The sequence below is a fragment of the Desmodus rotundus genome, chromosome 3 (assembly GCF_022682495.2).
Source record: "Desmodus rotundus isolate HL8 chromosome 3, HLdesRot8A.1, whole genome shotgun sequence".
Lineage (NCBI taxonomy): Eukaryota > Metazoa > Chordata > Mammalia > Chiroptera > Phyllostomidae > Desmodus > Desmodus rotundus.
This window is the reverse complement of record NC_071389.1, coordinates 58,186,453-58,193,612: the sequence shown is the minus strand read 5'-3', so window position 1 is coordinate 58,193,612 and position 7,160 is coordinate 58,186,453.

Genomic DNA, 7,160 nt, shown 5'->3' with positions numbered 1-7,160 from the left:
AGCACCCAAGAATTCTTGCATCTTCTTCCACCTACCTTCTTATTCTTGTTTTCTATATCTGATTGACAAATCTCTTGCAGTTGTTAGACAAATACATCCAATAATTTCTGGACACATATCATCCATTCCTACGTCAGTACTTTGGTTCACTGTTTTTCTGGTCTGACATTTATTGAGCCTTATGCCTCAACCCCTCTGATTGTTATCAGTGCTTCAAGGCCCAAACCACGTGGTATTTCCCACATCTGAATTCCCATAGAGTTTGTCTTCTCATACCTTAGTACCTTGTCAGGTTCTCTCTTGCACTGTTAGTTATATATTTATTAATATGTCTTTTCATCCTGGATCAATTAATCAAGATTAAGTTTCTTGAGATCATACTCTATGTATTTAAATTTGTATTCTAACCACATCTGTAATAATATTGTACATTGACTGAAAGAAAGTAAAAAAGATCCAAAAAGCACAACGAAAACAAAGTGGACATTGTTGGACTGAGGGGAAAAAATGGGGATTTTTTATTGGAGTTTTCCTTTTACTTTGCCCCATTTTTAAAAGCCTTTATTTGAAATAGAACAGAATTTAAATTCCTGGTGAATAAAGGTTTTTCTTTTCAATCCTCAAACTTCATCTAATTCCAGGTAAATGTTGGCTGTTGATTAATATTCCAAAGTATAACTAACCTATGAATAAGTTAAGTATTAAGTTCTTTTAAATGTTTCAATGTCAATTATAAACCCACTGAATTTTTAATTTTTAATTTCAGATTATAATGTAAAACACAAAATATATCAATTATATATTTCAAACTGAAATTATGTTCTCATAGGTGACTCTAATATGCTGAATCTCAAAAATTATAAACACAGAATATACACACTTCATTTCTTTCACTTCTATTGCATGCGCTTTATTATTTCACAGGGTGAGAAAACATTTACTGATTTTTTTAAAGCAGTTTTAAATAATCTAAGAATGTTGCCCTAACTCAGGTTCCCTGCTGGTGGCTGCTGCCTCCCCGCGCGTGAATGGCGAAGACTGGGGAGGCGGGACTGCGGACCTCCACTCCAGTTGCTGCGGATCAGGTTTAATCTGTTCTGCTGGTCACACAGCTTTCATGTTGTCTTTTGTTTGAGGTGACCCTACAAACTTTAGGCAATTACACTCATTCAGTTATTCAACAAAGATGTAAGATTGCCTGCTTTGTGTCATCATTCCAGGTTGGGCCCAGAATGAAATCGCCATGTAAGTGGTGCTTCCTCTTGGCGATCCCTCTACCTCTCTCTTTATTTTGAATTCATTGCTCAGGTCTCCTGCTGCGTCCCCAGGGACCTACAAGGTGTCTCCTTCATCTCCTCTCCCTAGGAAGAGCTTGGTAACATTCTTCTCGGTTAGGCAACAGATTTACTTTTTCACAAGATATTTGTAAAGATATAATACCTAATCCTAGTAAAGTTATTCAAACTTCAAGCACCTCTACTAAGAGAAAGAACTATGTTTTATATTGTCACCAAATAAGCACATGTGTGTATCTGCAACAAATGTTTTATGCAATGATACTTACTCTTAAAAATGCAAATAATATCACAGATAATAAAACTGTGATTATATTAATAATGAAGTGCAACATTGTATTCCATTTCATTTTCTTAAATTATCTGTCAGAACCTACTGAATGTTCCTCAACCCCTACTAAATGGCTGCAAACAAGGGTGACTTTATTGGTGGATGTTTCTAGCATGAAAGTAGTATTTATGCACACCTCCAATTATATGAAGCATGGGCCTGCTGTTCCATAACATTTGCCCTCACTTCGCAGGCATTTCTACTTGTGTTGTAAGACAGGACACTTTTTGTTGGACAAAAATGAAAGAGCCAGCTGGGGGAAGCTTATACTCTTAAAATGTCCTTTAATTCTTTTTTTTTCTTTTTCTTTCTTTCTTTCTTTTTTTTTTTTTACCATTGAGACTCCATAGGAGTCTCAGGCTTCACTGAGAAATTACATACTGAGAAATTCATCTGTATATCCAAATTTGGCAAAGTGATGCATGTTCAATTTCACCTTTAGATACTAATCTAGTCTTCTCCTTCCTCCAGTCAAATGAGTGTATGCTTATCAAGTAAGTGTCTCCCATAACATTTTCAAGTTTTGTTTCTGTAAGCATAGTGATGCAGTAGTTATTTTTTCCATGCTTGAGAGGGCTGTACAACAACTCATGTGATCAAACTCCTTAGTGAGTAATGAATATGGAAATTAGATCATTGATCTACAGTGAAAGGTTAAAATGAACTCCAAGAATTTAAATAAACAAAGCCAAAACATGTGGGTAACTGTGTGTCTATGAGTGACAGTGTGCCACAATAGTTGTTGCAGGGGATACTTTTTTGTCCAGTAATTCTTTTTTAAAACTATTTTATTTTTATTTATATTTAGAGAGAGGGGGAGGGAAAGAGAAAGAGAGGGAGAGAAACATCAATGTGTGGTTGCCTCTCATGCGCCCCCCACCCCCTGAGGACCTGATCTGTAACCCAGGCACAGGCCCTGATTGGGAATAGAACAGGCCTGCACTCAATCCACTGAGCCACACCAGCCAGGGCTTTGTCCAGTAATTCTTAAAACAATTGTGTTGGCCTTCTAATTGAATGAACAATTTCTGGTATAATGACCCAATAAGTATACTGTACTTGATGAAAAATATGTCTGTGTTTTACTTAGATATCTTAAGTAGTTATATTCCTAGTTTGGGGAAATGATTTTAGAGAAATGTTTCCTGAAAATCAGAGTATAAAACAGGGGGCCTGCCAAGGTTGTTCATGTTCTAACATTAAGTTCTTTGAATTTTAATCCATGGAACTAATAAGCTAGAGTCAGCCAAACAAAAGTTGAACAACATTTATTGCCCTTTAAGGGACACTTTCTCTTACCCTCTCTTCCTAACCTTTAAATTTCTAGGTATCTTGACTTATTTTGATTCTGTGCCCATGGTCCCCTCTGATTCTGGTTATGTAAATGAGAGACAGCCAGGCCAATAGATATTATACCTACCTTTTTCATAAAATAGTAATTTCCTCAGCACTGGGATTAAATCTTCTTCCTCCTTCCCACTGATCTATAGCCCCAAGTGTTTTGTTTACAAATACGCTCAATAAGTACTGTTTATGTGCCAGCTGTTTAACCTTCCACTGTTTATGTGGAATATTTTACACATTCTTTTCAGCATAAGGGTTGAAGAAGATCAAAATGGAATTAATCTTCCTACAAAATCATTCTAATAAAATCCAAACTTGAATTCCAATTCACATAAGATGCTCAGGAGTGGAAGCAAGTATTTTTTGAAGTCCTTATGCAAGACACCAGTCAAACCTGCTGCACTTGGATCCCAAACATTTGAGTTTAATATCTCTACCTCGTTGATTAGTATATGTACAGAAAACTCAGATCAGATAATACATTGTATGAAGGAACACATTCAGAATTAGTTTGAAACTGGCAGAAGATAGAGCATAAAAATGCCCTTGCTCTGACAAGTCTAAGTGCATGGGTAAAGATTCTCTCTCACACACACACAAACACACACACACAGAGCGAGAGACACAGAGAGATACAAAACTAATAGAATAGTTAAAATATAAAAATGTTTATACGTTTTAATAGCCACCTTCTATGTTATAAATAGGACCTAACCTCACTTTTCTGATTTCTAAAGAAACAAAAATAAAATGCAATATACACACACATAGTGTCTAACATACTCTGCTCCAGAGGAATATAATCGTGACATCCTCTGAATAACTAGGCTAAAAATCTCTCCTTTTTCCCCCTTTTGGTAATCAGGTAGCTCTAAGATAGCTTTGCTATGTTATTTTTAAAAATTAAATAAAAGGACACATACTATTTTTTTAATTGAAAACACAATCATCACACCGGAAATGTCCTGTGTTTCTCTGCAGTCCACCCTCCCAGCATCTTTCCAAGTGGGCAGCCAGTGCTTGCAGAGGCCACAGGGGAGCCTCCCAGATCGGTTCTCTTTATGTGACCTCCCTGGGAGCTCCCTCTCATTTGTACAGCCCAAACAGGAGAAATAATCATTCAGTTTATTTGGCAAAACAGTAAGAAAATTAAATAAAAATAACTAGAAAAACATAAAAATGATGCTGATTTTCTTTATATTAATTCTATCTACCCATGGACTCTAGCCTGGAAATTGTCCTTTTTACCAACCTCTTCCTCAGCTATTGTACAGTACATCACTAAACTCTGTTTACCTTCAAAATAAATGCCTAATCTATACTTTTCTTTCCATCTTTACTGTCAACATCCTTAATAGGCTAAGCCATCCCTATTCCTCTTTTGAAATATTGCTTAATACTATGTCTTTCTACTTCTACTTTTGCTCTCTTTTAATCCATTATGACATAACAGCCAGTGATCTTTGCATATCCTCTATCAAATTGTGCCACATTCTTGGTTTCTCTTGCATTTGGAAGCAAGAAAATTAATATGCCCACCTGTCTTAATAAGACCTTTCGTGATCTGGTTCCAGTTCTTCAAACTCATCTCACTCCACCTGTCTTCTCCCTCCAGCCACATCAGTGGTTTTCAATGCCCCAGATTCTCCAAGTCCTTAGTCCTTGCATAGGCTGGATGATTTGCCTGCATTTCTTTCTTCTTCCTGCAACTCTTCATTTGACGCAGTTCTTTATTTCAGATCTCAAGTTTTGCCTTCTTAGAGAAATCTTCCTAGATTAGCCAAGCCAGGAAGCCAGAGTAGATTTTATTATTCCCTCCCATTAAGTTTTATTCTTTTCTTCCTTCCACTTAGCAAAGTTTTCATTTGCATATATTTGTCTCCTCATCAAACTGTTAACTCCAAGAGAGCAAAGATTGTGCCCTAGCATTGTATTGAACACCCAGCACACTGGCTGAAGACTAATCACCACTTAGACAACATCTATTGAATGAATGAACGAATTGGTTGTTATATTAATAAACAACTTAATTCATTAAGTTATATTCAGAAATTATAGCATATGGACCAGATATAAATTTTAAAGTATTTTTACTGAACAAGTTGGATAGGATCTTAAGCACTTTTATGCGAGAGCTTGGCTTTTTCTTCTTCCAGCTGCCAAAAAATATCTTGTGGCCTTACTTATTAACCCTAAGGTGATTTTATCTTTTAAATTCTAGTGCTCTGCCTTGACTGATCTACAATGATCAGTAGTCTCCCCTTTATCATAATTACAGGAGGGTAGTTTAGATTTTTCATGGAAGAGTATTTCTTTTGGAAGAGAATCTAAAGAGAAAACAATTTATCTATTGGCAAGTTAGATGAACAGGTAACTTTCAATATAAAAATATTAAACAACTACTCCTTCGGCTTCAGCAGCTCAGAACTCTGAGAAGAATCTAGTTTAACTATATCACTCTCAATATCCTGCCCAGCAACAGCCTTGGCTAGAGCCTCACAGAAATGACTGCTTGGGACACTAATTCATGTCCTGTCCAATGAGTCATGCTTAGTACAAGAGGTTAAATTTCCTTCAAACTGATTGAATGATCCCTGAAGCAGCATCTTTCCAATCCATGTAACTGGGGTCATTTAACAACCAACTGGCAAATGAAGTTCCTTCTCTGGTTCTTGGAAAAATCTTCTTCCCAGGGACAGGAAATTTATGTTCTTTGGTCTAATGGCACAGGAGTGAGCCAAAAGCAGTTTGCTGCTAGTCTGCCTTTGATATTGGATCTACTTTCTGGGTTCTGTCTTCATCCTTATGACCAAATCTCCTAAATCCAGATCTATTTCCCAGGGATTTTGGAATTGCTTTCTGCCTTGGAATCTCTACTGGAAAACCTTTTTCTCTACCAGAGGCTCTTTTCCTGACACATATTGTTTCAGAGCTTTGGAATTGGGCCCAGCTAGAACTGAGTGTATATTCTTAGCTCATAAACACTGAATTTTTGCAGAAGTTATGTAATAAACTTCTCTAAATCTTAATTTCCTTGTCTGTATAGAGAATATAATAACAACAGTTTCCTCACAGGAATGGTGTAGGAATTGTGACAGGCCCCTAGTATGCTTAGGGGTGCTTTTAAGGTAGTGAAACTTCTGTCACTACAAGTAATCAAGCAGTGGCTAGTGGTTCATGCTCCATTAGCCTTAGATTGCAGAGGCTATCCCTGTTTCAGGAGATGGTACTCTTGAAATTCCCATCATTTGGTACCTATCCTTCCCTATCGTGTTCTATATCCGTTAATGGAGCTATCTATCAAATTGCTCAGGTCCAAATCTCAGGAGTTATTCTTGATTCCTCTCTGTCCTTCACTTTTTACACACAATTCATCAGCAAGTCTCTTGGGCTCTATCTGAAAGCATTTCCTGAACTGCAGTACTTTGCATGATTTTCACTCTTAACTACCCAACTTCAAGTTACAATCATCTCTTATCTGGTCTGTTGTACTAGCTTCCTGATCTTCCTTTTAGTCTCATGTCCCTAAGGTACCATTCTCACATAGCAACAAATGAATATTTTAAATATATAAACTGTACCATAGCACTCCTGTGTTTAAAACCATGAGCAGGCTTTTGATTTCATGTTTGAACAAAATTGAATCTTCTTACCTTGGTGTTTAAGGCTCCCCTAATCTGGCCTCCAGCTAACTCTTTGACCTCATTACCTTCATGTTTTGCTCTTGCTCAATTTTCTCACCATCTCTTTCCCTCACACATGCTAAGCTTGTTATTACCTTTGAGCTTTTGCATTTGTGATTTCCTTAAGTCTGGGACATACTTTTCCTAGGTCTTTGCCTGGATAACGAATTCTCATTATTCCAAAGCCAGCCTAAATATTACCTCTTCCAAAATAACCTTATTTTTCATAACACCTCCCCATGCACCCAAAATATGCATTTTGTAATTACAAGAAGTCTCATTCTCCGTTGTATATTGTAAGCCAGCCTACAGAACAGTTAAGGCATGTGGTGTACGCTGAAGAAACATTTTCTGCATCTTACCTAATAAATGAGCATTGTGAGTTTGCACTTTGCTCTGCTAATTGGTGCTAGAAACAATGTGAAAAAAGAAAGCATAAAAAGAAGGGTTAATTCTACAAAACTCGTGTTACCTTTTTAACAATTAAAACCACAAAAAGGTCAGGTT